Raw genomic sequence first — 13,710 nt, 5'->3', positions numbered from 1 at the left:
TGACTTGTTGCCATGATAATTCAGCTCATCTTACAGGTTTCTCTAATTGTGATTGATGTGTAATCATTCATTTTATTGAACCTCATTAAGGTCTGTGAACCTCTGTCCCAACTTGCAGTAATTAGAGCCCAGATAGCCATTCCATCTGTTCCCAAGCACTGGTTAATTAATGAACTTTTAACGTGTTCTTTGCCTTGTAAAAGCCCTCAGTATTCTCAAGTTGCTGAATAGGATTTGCATGCCAGCATTTCCGTTTGTTTCAAATGCCACAGCAACGTGCAGTTTGGAATCCCAAAAGTCAACACACAAAGTCCCAGGATCTCGGAAAGCAAAGTGGAGAGATTTTACTTTCTGTTCCCACTTTGTGCATCAATTACAGTATCTGTGAAACTGGAGTTTGCAAACAAATGCCTCACAGGGTCTCCAGTGTTCTTTACTGCCCAAACCAACGGGTTTGAATCTTCTGTTGTATTGCTAAAGAAAATCCACAGACATCAGTAAACCAAATGTTTCATTTTTCATGGTAGTACTTACTGGAAGAACATTAGAAACATGATACCTACAGACGCACATTTTCCTGCCCTCGTATTTCATCCTTGTGTTACATTTTGAGCATCAGGCCCAAGACAGTTTTGCTAGTTTTATGTAGCATTCATTAGAAGGAGATTTTTAGGATGGAGCAGAATCCACCACTGCTGCTGGAGTTGTCAGAGAGACTGCTGTGGGCCAGGACTGGGAGAAATCAGCAGGACCCAAGTCCTGAGAGTGTCTCTGCTTTACCTCTGTGCATTCTGACTGTGCAGTAAATGCTGAGTCAGTGATCTGTGTGCAGAGAAGAAATCATTGCATTTTAAAAAAATTAATTCAATTTCTGTTTGCTGAACAGACAGGAGAGGCAGCATTTCCAGTGGCAGGAGTTTAAAGAAAATGTTGGGCTTTTTGTGCATTGTTGTATTTGTGATCTGCTGCTGGTTTTTACACACGGGACAGTGGTGTAGGGCTGTAGCTGTACTCTGCCTCATTTGGATTGATCTGTGTTTACCTTCAATATTCAGGACAAGAATTAAGTCATACTACTCAACTCCCTCAAAATCCCTTTCAGCATCCAAAGGCCAACCATCTGTCCGGTCCAGCCATTCTTTCCTCCCCCAGTATGTGTTTTAGCCAGCGCTTTGAGCAAAGCTGTATCTTGAAGAAGCAAAATATGAAGGGAAATAAAGGTCTTGGGCCTGGGGCCATGTTTAGCAATGCAAACCCTGTAAATTGCAGATAATTTTTGTGAAACAAGTGCACAGAGCCCGTGGTTTTGTGGTACTTCAGTGTGCTTGCTGGTCTGTGGCACAGTGGATATCCAAGGCACAGGCAGGCTTCTCTGTGGAGAGATTTCCAGAACAGCTACTTTTAATTCCTTTTCCAATATTTCTGTGCGCCAGCTTGTTGTCTCACCACTGATCCCAAATTTCAAACAGTCCGCTTGGCAAATCCATGTGTGCTCCCCTGCTCCATTTTAGGACTGAAGCATTTTAAGTTACTGGCAGATCTGCAAGAAAAATGGCTTTCTTTCTCAAGCATTTTGGGAAGTGCAGGTGTTTTGTCTGGGAATGTGCTGGCTTGTGTGCAGTGTCAGGTGTGTTGGGCTCAGTCATGATGCTGCCTCTTCTCCATTGCTGATGTTCTGGAAATCCAAAGCTGGGATCTTGAAGTTATTCCAACATGTTGTTCCTCTGGCTGAGATTTAGTAAGAAACAGATCCATTCAGCATGTGCATTTACTAAGGTGTGTTTGTAAATCATACCATTCCATTACAGCTGATAATTAGGGGGTGCACTTCTGTTTACATGAAAAAAACTGGGATGTTCTTCCGGGCAGTCCCTCTCCTGCTCTCCACAAACCTTTGCACTCTGTTTAACACATTTTCAGATGAAAAAATCTGCAGACAATCTTAGTGAGGTTTGAGCAGCAAACAGGGCATCCAGGGGAAGGAATGAGAACAGGGACCTCTTGCCCCTCTCTGGTGGGATCGTGCTGTTGCCTGTGCTCTGGTTTTCTGGACGTGCGGAGATGTCCCCAGTGTTTACTTCTCGGGGCTGATGGATGTGAGTCCTAGTCCAAGGACACCTACAGGCACAGATCTCTGCTTTAATGCAACAGAATGGGTTTAGATGCTGCATGCATATTTTAGCAATATTTTCTTTTAAATCTTTAAGCAGGGGTCGCATTCCACCTTTATTTAGCTAAATGGAAGGGCTAATTAAGGGAATTACACTTAAGGCTGTTCTCTGTCAGGTAACTGATTTTGTACAATAGGCATTTACATTAAGATTTTAATATTGCCCGTATTTTGTTTAATGCTAACTTTATTTTTAGATTAAAATATTTTAGCAGCCTTTCTGTGGGTTGCCTGTAAAATTTTTTGATGTTATTTGGGTTTATTAAGAGAGATAAGAGGGATGTTGTTCTATCAGCTGTTAAATATTATTGCATGTTAATCCATATTTTAAAAGTTCAAAGTCTGTGCTAGCTTGTGTTTCTCTGTTCTTGTTGCTGTTGGTACAGAAGTGCTCGTACGGAGCATTCCCATTTGTGTGAAAAATAGAATTCAGCTCAGGCTATGCATAGATTGTCAGAAAGATTAAAGTGTGCATCGTGCAATTTTTCCTCTTTCAGAAAGAGGCCTTTGATGTGCTAATGTTCACTTTCTCTCTTTTCATGGCGAAGTGCTGGGCATTGTTTCGGGCTGCAGAGCAGTGTCTGCCTCAGAGAGGCAGATTCTAACGCCCCAGAGCTCAACCTTGCAAGGTAGCAGCATCTGCAGTAAGACTGCTGGCAGTGTCCAGGGGATCAGATAGCAGTGTGCCTGCACAGATAAACACCAGGGCAGGCAGCAAGGAGAGGTATTGCCAAAAAAGCCAAATATTTAATATCCAATATCCCACTTCTGTGTGCCAGTGTTCCTGCTGTTACATCGAGTCACACGCCACAAGTCCAAACTGGAAAGCTTGGCAGTGGAAGAGGTGCTCACTGTAGGCTCTGAAATCACACCCAAAGACAAGGCTGTCATGTATTTCCAAAGTTATTTGGCAAGTGAAATTATTTGGACGGGCTCATCTTGGGTTGCAGTGGGCATTTTCCAGCTAATGGATGAAATTCTGCAGGCTGCTCTCCGGGCCAGCTTGAGCTGATGTAGCAGGGCCTGACGTGGGTGATGACAGTCATAGTGACAAAGGTGTGTGGAGAATGAGCAGCTGTGAACAGCCTTTCTAATGTCAAAAGACACCAATTATCCTTTTGTAATTGACTGGGAAGAAATTATTTCCTGAGTTCCTCAGAATGTAAGTATGGGAAGAGACAGTGTGTAACTGGGCAGGAGTGAATAGAGCGCTGGTTGTGTCCCGCAAAAGACGGATTAGTTGGTATTTGAATGATAAAAGCCTTTCTTTTCAAACTGGGTGAAATTTGAGACAGTAAGTTAAACAAAACCTGGAATAAAACTTGAATACAGGAAAACCTGACAGCAGCATACAGTGTTCCTGCTGTGTAGCTTCTTCCCCGTGTCGCTGTCCCTGCATATCCCCCCTTCTCCTCTTCCACCAACTTTGATGCTTCATTAAAAATTCATCCTGTGCTCCGTGCCTTCTCTCTGGGATCCTCACGATCTCCTTTTATACTCGACATGACTCAGCAGTTGAGGATGTCAAAGAACTTCAGAAGTTTAGCTTAAAGGGCACTGGCTGGAAGCAGCAGTGAGAACACTGAGGAAGTGATGAGCTTCAGTGGAAGCTTCCCAGGTTTGTGCTGGGGCTGGGTCCGTGGGGAGGCTGTGCCACCTGAGCAGCAGGACGGAGCTGCTGGGCGCACACGCTGCCTCAGGGTCCTTTCTGTGCCGTGTGGAGCTGCAGACGGTGCTTGGAGGCACGTGCCGGGGAAGGGTCGGCCTGTGCGGTGATTTGTGGTGCCCTCACAAAGGAGCGGCTCTGTGCTGGCTGCAGAATGAGACGTGTCACAAGGGCCTGGCAGGAAGCAGATGGAAGGGGCTGTGCGGAGCAGAGTGGCTGTCGCCGGGGGCTCCGGGGCAGGTTTTTGGTAGCCTTGGAAAAATGACTGGAGCGGCTCACATGTCACCAGTTGCCATCCACCTCTCCTGCCTGCGCTGGCTTGCAGGGACCGGTGACTTTCCTGCAGGATTCCTCCCATCACAGCTGTCTGTGCAGCAGCACTGGCTCGCTCATTTGCCATCTCAAATCAGATTAATTGTCCATTTTAACAAAGTGCTGCCGCTCTGCGAGTCGGCCGTAATCTCATCGGGGTGGAAGTGGGTGCTCCATAACCCAGACACCTCGGGGATGCAGGAGTGCATGGCCCCAGTGCTTGCACAGCACAGTTGCTCACTGATGCTCTTCCCTCGTGTATCTGTGTGACCCCCAACCTTGTGAGCACCTGGGGGTCTCACATGGGCACAGGTCATTACACCTCCCATTTGGTGGCATGCAGCTTCCTGGGCCCAGCCCCGGCCTGCTCTGCTCCTGCACTGCTCTTCAGCAGCTTTTAACATGAATACACAGAATGCCCCAAGCTGGGAAGGGCTCCAGCAGCACCTCAGCTTTTCTTTGAGACTACCTCGTGTTTTGTCGCTTCTTGTTTCTGCCACATTTATTCCAACAGTCAGGAGATTTTCTTTTGCACTTTTCTGGTGTTCAGCACTTCCATTCCCCTTCCCCTGTGCGTTAAAACCTGTATACAGTATGTACCTGTATACCATAGTCTGGTTTCTGATCTCATTCTCACTCCTTTTCAGAGCTGATTTGAACCTGGCCAGTCCTGGGTGCTAAAGCAGGCTGTCAGCTCAGGTGTGCAGCCAGGGAAGCAGCCCTCCCCACTGCCCTCTCTCCACTTTGACCATCATTTCTCTTGTGCTTGGATTTAGAACTGGGTTGTTTAATAGTGTATTGCACCGCTCACTCAGGAACTTATCCTGTAATTAATTGTAATGATAAGACTTCACGGCCACCCTGAGTTACTTGAAACTTTCAGGGAAAATTTTTCATAAACAGTAGAACATTTAAAGGAAGTTAAGAGCAGTGAAATCAATGCATTGACTTGCCTTTTTGTGAAGGAGTCACTTATATTTTCAGTTTTACTCCCACTCCACTCACACATCCCACCTCATAAGTTTTAAAAAAGCAGATTTTATAAATATTTCATTTACTCCTCTGGGAAAATGGGGAGCCATCACAGCATACACACTGGCTGTGCTGTGGAAGTGGAATCCAGTTTCCCTACTGGGAGCTCACTTTCAGGAGAAAATAAATATTATTTTAAATGCTAACCTAATCATCTGCTTTTGGGGATGCCGTTTGGCCGAGGCAGCCGGCAGTGAGTGCGTGCTGCTCTACCTGTTGTGGGCTGTCTGTTGAAAAGGGTACGTTCATTTAATGGATTTTAAGCAACATTATTCAAAGATCAACAGAAGGCATTCTGTGTTATATGAATAAAAGATTTGCCCGTGCTCCTTGTTAACCCTACAATGACAGTCAGTGTCATTGAAGTGCAGCCACCTGGCAGGGTGCTCTGGCCTCAGCTGCTGCAGGGCCTGGCTGCAGGCAGCGCCAGGTGTTGCTGTGCTGTGCCAGCCGCTGGTCAGCGTGGCCAGAGGAACCTGCTGGGGGGCACAGGTACAGCATGGAAAGGGACACTAAAAGTGGAGCCCTTGGTCAGCCCTGGGAGGTGTTTGTCTGTGCCACCCACAGCCCCGTGACAGCCCACGCTCAGCCCCTGCTTTGGAATATCCACAAATGTGTCAGGTGATAATTTTAAACCTCCGTCCTCCTTATACTGGTTTTAGTTTAAAGCTGGGAAATCCCTGCAGGTTTCTTGCTTGGCTTTCTCTGATTTGTTGTTCCTTCCTACCCTCTAACATCGAGCAATTTCCCAGCTTGTCTCACCACAGCAACAAGTCTGTTTCGTGTTAAGCATCTTGCAAATGGTGTCACTCATAATGGATGTGATAATAAGCCCCAGTTACTTGTCCCTGATTGTAATAAATGTAATATATAGACCTATAATAGACCTGAAAGTGAGCCATTTAGTGTTAGACCCAGAAATAATGAAAAGATCTGTAATAAACTAGAAGGGGCAAAATTACTTTGTGTAATTGTATTTTGTTCTGCTTGTTGCTGCCAGATCATCATACTCTTATCAACCTGACAGGGTTTGGTAACATTTAGTAGGTGATAAAATATGTTTTAAATTGAAAAGACTTGTTCCTTAATGAGTGAGCTTTGATAGTCCATAAGTTATATCCAAGGCACAGAGGTGCCCCTTTCTGAGATGTCTTTCCACTGGCTGTGATCCAGTTAAAACTAAATTAATGAGCTTCTTTTAGCAACAAATTCATTTGGCATGTGCATTTATATTCCATATAATTCCAGGAATCCCTCTGTCTGTATGCTGCTCAGCAGCAGCTCGATGAGCCTGGTCTCCTGAGCACTCAGAGCCACCTTAATGTCACTGCAGTTGTTCCACGGGGTGGGAATCACACCCCATGAATGGCAGCGCAAACAATTTTGTTCTAGACTGTATGTAAACAATTTAGTGGCATATTCTCCTGTAGAAAGAGTTTGGCATTATCTCCCCTTCCCCTGTCTCTGGCACTTTAGGTTCAAACCTGGGAATGGCAGAGGCTGGCACCTTCAGGTTCTGAATGGTTTGGAGTATGGCATTATCCCAGGAGATTCCCAACTGTACCTTCACCTGGGTACTGCTGTGATTGAGCTTGACCTGTTCCTTGTCTTCAGGTGCACTGTGGAGCAGAACTTGTGAGGCATGTGAACTCTTTTGTGACATTTCTGGCTTTAGAATATCCTTGTGTTTGAGGAGAGGAGTGGTAACAAGTGTAGGAATGTTAAATATACATGGCTGTTAAACTGGAGACACTGCAAGTCTGTGTGTTTGTGTATGTGCCATGACCAAAGCATAACAGCACCAGTTCAAAAACCTTTATAACCCTCTGTCTTTTGCTTTTCTGGGCTTTTTTTTTTTTAATTATAAAATTTTCAGATATAAGTGACTACCAACAGCATTTTTTCATCTATGGATATAATTCATAAAATATACTCACAAACCTTGAGGCCTTTCCTACATGTGTGTGGGTACAGGATTGGAAGGTATAGCTGGCTCAGCATCCTCCTGCCAGCAGCTCCTCTTCATTTATGGTGGGGGAATCTCATTGCCCAGCTGTCCTGACTGCACCACCTTGGGATCTGGAGTTTGGCTGGATCCCTGTGAGCTCCACCTGGAATTTCACAGTGGAGCTAGTGTGGATCCTGGCCGAGTTGCTCGCCGTGGTCCCAGCATGGGTACTTGCTGTCCCCGGTGCCCTCAGGAGAGAGGAGCTCAGCATCGCTGCTCTGGAGCACTGGGAAGGTGGCTTTCAGTTAGATCTGGGCAACTCCTGTCCCTTTATCTCTCAGGACTGAGTAGGGAACTGTATGGCTACTTCCAAAGAAAGTATATTTGGGGGGAATCATGCCCCACTAATTTGCTGGTGAAAACCTTGTGCCCAGGTGTCACAATTCAGAACTCTTTTATAAGCAGCCTCTCGGTGGTTAGATATTGGTGTGCCCTGTGGAATGAATTACCAGTCAGGGCTTCTGCAGCACTGAACTGGTAACAGGCCATTATGTCAAATATTTTCATCCAAGCCACGTTAGTACAGTGGTAAGCACAGAATGCAGTGGCCAGCTGAACCTTGGATGGGCAGAGGGCTGGTTGCACCATGCAAACTGTGGAGTGCCATGTTTTAGGCACAGTTGTGTGTGGTTTATCACCTCTGTAGCACATGAGGAACATGCTTAATGGGAACGAAGTTTATAAAGGGAATGAGGTGCAGGCCCAGCTTTTTTTTCAACAGAGCAGGTACAAGCATGGCTAGCTGGGAGAGAGCATTGCACGGACTCTGGTAGAATTACAAAGCTCTGGGTAGGGATGAGCTCTGGTGCTGTCACAGTACAGAGTGGTATGGGAGCAGGGGGTGACCTGGTGTCCCTTTGCTCTTGCTGCAGAGCTGTGGGTCTGTAATGGTACGTGTGTCTCTCCTGAGGGCTTCCCGCCTGCAGGAGTGCTTGGAAATTAAGATGAAAGCTTCTTTTCTGCCTTATTCATAATGAATGCAAGATTCTCCCCTGAAGCACTTGGCATGACTAATGTGCCACATATTCTTGCTATCCCAGAGCAGTAGGCGAGTCGTTCTGCCAGACAGGTGCTCGCAGCACACCTTGGGCCCCGCGCTGCCCAGCAGCATCAGGAGCCAGGCGCCAGCGTGGAGCTCCCCACAGACAAGCGTGAGCTGGAGCCTTTAGCCTCAGGGCACCTTCAGTATGGCTTTGCTGTTACACTGCTTGATTTCCACAGAGATGCTTTGAAACCGTGTGAAACGTGTTCCTGTTGTTGTTTTGCTGCACTTTCCCCTTTAAAGCAATTACTGGCGACCGTCTGCGTGGGAGCCGCCGTTTCGCGCCGTGCGCGCTGGGAAATGCTGTGGCAGCGTGCCCTGTGACTCGGAGCACTTGCAGGGGACCTGGGACCGGAGGCCCACCTCCATCAGTCAGCACCAAGGTTCTTTGGTGATTTTTGTGTTGCAGATCTCTCTGTACCTGTCGGTCTCAGGGAGAGTCGTGTCTCTTCCACACCAGGGTGTTCTGGGCTCCAGCCATCCCCCCCCAGCATGGAGGGCTGCCTGTCAGTGTGATTGGTGGCACAGCAGCAGAAAATTATGCTGCAGAGAGGATGAGCTCTTGGTTTTGGCAGCAGAGAATCATCTGCCCGTTTTGGATAAGGAGGAGGAACAGCAGCCCTGGCAGAGGCCGGCCCTGCTCCGCCAAGGGAGCCCTGGCTCCCCTGGCTGCAGTGTGGACAGATGGCCGTGATGGGGGCTGGCCATGGGGAGAGGGGGCGCACAGACCCCCTCGGTCACAGAGCCTCTGCTCGCACGCGTCTCGTGTGTTACACGGACCAATTTAAGGCAGGCTCACTGGAAAGTTTCCATCTCGGATGCTTTGGTTTATAAAAAGCACATAAGTCTGCGGTGGCTGACAGGTACAGTTTAACTGCACCTGTTTAGTGAAGGATATACGTTACTAAAATTCCCCCAAAAGTTCTCGGTGAAATTCGTGCGGTGTGGTGGTCACTAGACCGTAAATGATGGCAGGCCCAATCAAGCAGATTGAGTTTCACACCAGAACTGCCTAATGCCGCATTTTAAAAGCACAGTAACTCCATCCTCTTCAGAGCTGGGGAGGACAATTAGGTGTAGAAAGGTCATCAGCCAACACATCTCTGCTAACCTCAGTTTTATGGTCCTGACTTCAGTCTGCTTTGGTAAGTCCCAAACATTTATGTTCTTGGTTTTTTTCCAAACCGCTGCTGCAGTATCAGGAGCAAACCCTTTTTGTGAACCATCTTTGGGCCCTATGATACAATCAGGAGGAAACTGAAATAGATGTTTCTTGCATTGAACTGTAAATTCAAAGATTTTCTGCAGGTCTGTCTAATTGGATAAAGAAGGAGTTGGCATTGTGGACATATAGCCGGCCTTGATGTCCGATGGGCTGGAAAGAGCTGTCTCCCTCTATACTTTGAGCTTCTCCACTGGCTTGATGCCCCAAAAGCCCTTCTCTGGGTGGGCTGCACTCGCAGATGGGAGTTGCAGCAGGTCCATGCCAGCAGGCCGCATTAGGGTCCCTCTGGAGCCGCAGGAACAGGCGTTGCAGCAAGTGCTCCCATAGACTCTGGCGGTGTCCTGGGTGCCAGTCATGGCACTGGTGCCCTGTGGTGTTGGCACGACCTGTGGGCCATGGAGAGCAGCCAGGCATTTCTCCCCAGCCTGCCCTCAGACCCACAAACACTCCTGTCTTTTATTTGCCCGTGGTGTCAGCAGAGCGCACTGTTCTTTCCACATATAGGTGACAGTATATAAATGCTGCCAAAATGTTTTTATTTTCAAACAGTAGTGTGGAGCAGGATGGGCTGGCCATTACCATCAGCAGGAGTGGGGCCCAAGAGCTTTGCTCGAGGTCAGCACGGAGTTAAGGTTAATAAGTAAAAGTTCTGTATTTTCAGGATCTGCTTGTCATCATGTTTATATTTCCTTGTTTTTCAACGTGGCAGTTTGATATGGTTTAGTGTCCTGTTTGTGTGCAGGGAGGGAAACAGTGGGAAGATCCTGGCCCTGGGATGGCTCAGGCCACCTGCAGAACCCAGATTATGAGGACTTTGAAGGGTTTTCAAGGTCATTATGTTTTAAACTGCGTGTCTGAAACCGGCTCTGTGTTGTAGAGGCTAAACATGGAAGTGATGCTGGTGGGTAAGAGCCGAGTGCTGGCTGGTATCTGCCTCTCCAGTGAATTTTCAAAAGCTTCTGCCTTTTGTCTTCTTTTACATCCTCCATCTGGAAGGATGTCCTGTGTGTTTCACTTTGCGGGTCATTCTGCTGCTACAATAAGATGTTGCGGTTTTTTGCAAATAGCTGATGTTTGCATTTTAATATGTTGGGGCTTTTTTTCAAACAGCCTTCAATGTGTGGTTGAAATGTTAAAATAATTGGTATGCTGATAAAACACTACTAAAAGCTCATAATATTCAAATAATGCAATTTGATTGCTTTATTCAAATAGGACCTAAATTCCTGCTCTCCCAGTTTTATATGTCAATATATATCCATAATTCACACCTTGTCATGGCTCTCAATATCATTATTTCATATGAAATGAAAAAAAAACCAAACCTGTTTGTTGTGTCTAAAACATTTTGCTCTGGAGTTTTGCCTTAGCAAAAGCAAAATGTAAAATAATGAAGCCATGGAGGGGTGGGTCAAATTGCCGTACATATTAAAAGAGGAGCTTTTGATCAGCTTCTTTGAGGGTCTGGTATAACTCCATTTATCTGCAGATCTCAGGGGACGCCCCAAGCCCCCAGATAATGGGGGACTTAGTTAATCAGGGCAGCCAGCTGTCCAGCTTTCCACCAGGGTAGGGTTCAAGCTCACAGCCCATCCTCTGCATCCAGGCCTGCTGCAGCAGTGGATTTGTGTGTTCCCTGCAGCGCTCCAGCCCTGAGGCTGCTCTAGGAAAGGCAGCCAGGCACTTGGGGCTCCCTCCCAGCTCTGCTCAGAGCTGAGGGGTTGCTGATCCATGGTTGCATTTTAAAACCAGTAGTTTTTATGGCACTTGATCTAAATTCTGCTTGATGGTGGGGGCACCTTGGTGACAGAGCTTGTGTAGAGCTATGACACAAAGGTCTTGTTAAAGAGGTTCAGAGTCAAATTCTAATGTTTGTAACTCAGTGATATTTTGTGGTTGGCTCTTAGGCTTAAGGCACAGCACGTTTCTGTGGGGCAGCCCTTACAGAAGTATTGCTTCAGAGACTTTTGGGATAGAGTCATTCCTACAGGGCAATAAATAGGAAACCTCGTGATGCTTTTTTTTACAGGATGGAGGTGTTTTTCAGAGGGTTTTTTTAAAGCTTGTTCATGATGCCTCCACATTCAAATTCCTAAAGTTCAGTAAAATTTCAGTTGACTCTTTTTTTAATGAATCCCAACTGTTCTCCCAAATGTGCATGTATACTGAGACAGAGATAGCAGGGAGTTTAATTTCACTTTGCTGCAGTCACTTAAATTCCCTTTTGATTAAGCTGTGAGTACAAACAAGCACGGGCATCCTGCTCGCTCGCTGCCTGTATGGCAGGAGCTGCTGTGCTCCCACTGCTCCAGGGAGCCCAGGAGGGCACAGGGAGTGCCAAGCCAAGGTGGCTGGTGGGTGGAGCTGGGGTGTGCAGGAGAGGCCTCGCTGCACTGGGGGTGTCTGCACCCACTGCTTCTGGCTTTTCAGCCTGCAGGAGAGGTGCTGAGCTGGTGGATCTGCAGGGCTCTCCCCATCTTGAAGTGTTCTCCCTCAGCTGCCTCTCCCGTAGCTGCTCAGCTGTTTGTCCAGGCGGTTTTTCCCGTGGTCTTCTGTGTGGTGAGCAGCATCCTCCAGCTCATCAATAGGATTTTACCAGGTGCAGAGCAAACCTGGGCAGTGTTTCCGTGCAGCATTTATCTGAAGCGGGCAGCCCCGCGCGGTGCTGCCGTGTGAGATGCGCCGAGCCGTTCGGGACCCAGCAGGACATCATCAGGCAGAGCCTTTTCCCGTCCCCCCAGCCTGGTTGGAAGCAGCCCCGGCTGGGGCCGAGCGATGAATCGAGCGCTGCCGGCCGGCCCGCAGGCTCAGGTGGCCGCTAGCCCCCGGTGTCGCTGAGCCCTTTCAGCAATTTGTCACGCCCGGGTCCGCTCCCGTTGCGGCAGCACGTGCCAGCTCCATGTCACAGGGGCTGCTGCCAGACGGGCGCGCAGCCCCCGCCACCCCCGGCCGGCGCTCGCCCGCCCGGCAGCGCGCTCCGCACGGCCCTGGCAACAGCCCAGCGCCGAGGAATCAGCATCTCCATAATGAGGAGTGAATGGCATCCATCAGTCCCTTTAGAATTGGGCCCAGGCGTGTGCCTCCTCTCCGAGGAAGTTTGGCAGCCTATTCATTAACAAGAGTCATCAGGAGTTCAGCCCATAAAGGGGAGGCAGCCCCGCACGCTGCGGGCTGGCGCTGTCAGGAATGCGTTCTCCCCAGCTTCGGGCAAGGCAGGAAAACTGAGCAAATAACGCTGTCAGCAGGTGCAAACGCTGAAATGCTGGCTATTGATTTTCTTTCTTTAGGCTTCCACGGGAAGTTTATAAGAAGATTTATCACATATCAATCGTCCTCTGCGAGCGTTAAATGCAAAATTCTTCCTTTCTTTCTCTTCCCTTTGTTGCCACCATGCCTGCAGGAACTCGAGGTGCAATGAGAAAGTGCTTTGCTTATTCCCTTCGAGGTCGACGCTAGACCACTCTCTCCTGGCTTTAAGCACTGCTTTTCTCTGATTTTTTTTTTAATAGTGTTTCAGAGTGGTTTTGTTAATGTACTGCAAGTCACAAATGGCACTTCAATATTAATTAGTAATGCTTTTCAATTCTAAATACCCTCACCTGCATTCTGTTGTCACTGGTGTTATTCTCCTGCTCCTAATTTCTAAATTCAGCTTGGCCTTTGCTCCCACCGAACAGCCTTGCGGAGCTCGAGTGCATTTCCCCATAACAGAAACACAATGAGGCGCTGAAAACTTTTGTTTTCACTGAGGAAACGGAGAATGAGATGTCATCCTGGCTCCTGCGAGCCCTAATTCATAAAGTCATACATGAGGCTCTCCAGCCCATTGTAGGTTTGTCCCAGGCGTTATCCTGTTATTGGAAGTGTATGATTCACCTTCTGAGCAGACAGAAGCTGCACACAAAAGGGGAAGATTTGCTTTCTCCGCTGTGAAAGGCTGCCGCAAGCAGGGGTCCTATTAAGACAGCTGGAAAGTTGCTTCAGCTTGTTACGCTTGTAAGTTTTATTGGTGACTGGTTTTTGATTACACATTTGAATGCTGTGTGTTCCAGGTTGCCGAGTTTTAATTAAAAGGCAATAGTCTCGATGTTAGCTCGCTTTGTTGTCTGCATTATTCAGGCCATAATGCATGCAAGTTGTGGGCTGGGTTTGTCCACTGTGCGTCGTTTATTTGGGATACATAAGGTTGCACCTTCTAGCACCTGCCCTAAATACAACCGTCACGCTTTTGGAATTGGTTTATTGTACTTAATTT

At 47.6% G+C, this 13,710-nt stretch overlaps 1 protein-coding gene across 5 annotated transcripts in view; it reads left to right on the top strand.

Annotated features, from left to right (window-relative positions):
- Window positions 1–13,710, top strand: part of RALGAPA2 (Ral GTPase activating protein catalytic subunit alpha 2) — a 92,067-nt gene that overhangs the window by 68,355 nt on the left and 10,002 nt on the right. The gene's annotated exons all lie outside the window — the stretch shown is intronic.

The sequence above is a fragment of the Fringilla coelebs genome (assembly GCF_963513975.1).
Source record: "Fringilla coelebs genome assembly, chromosome: 3".
Classification (NCBI taxonomy): domain Eukaryota; kingdom Metazoa; phylum Chordata; class Aves; order Passeriformes; family Fringillidae; genus Fringilla; species Fringilla coelebs.
Note: the sequence above shows the minus strand (reverse complement) of the source record. Positions and strands in the feature narration are given on the sequence as shown.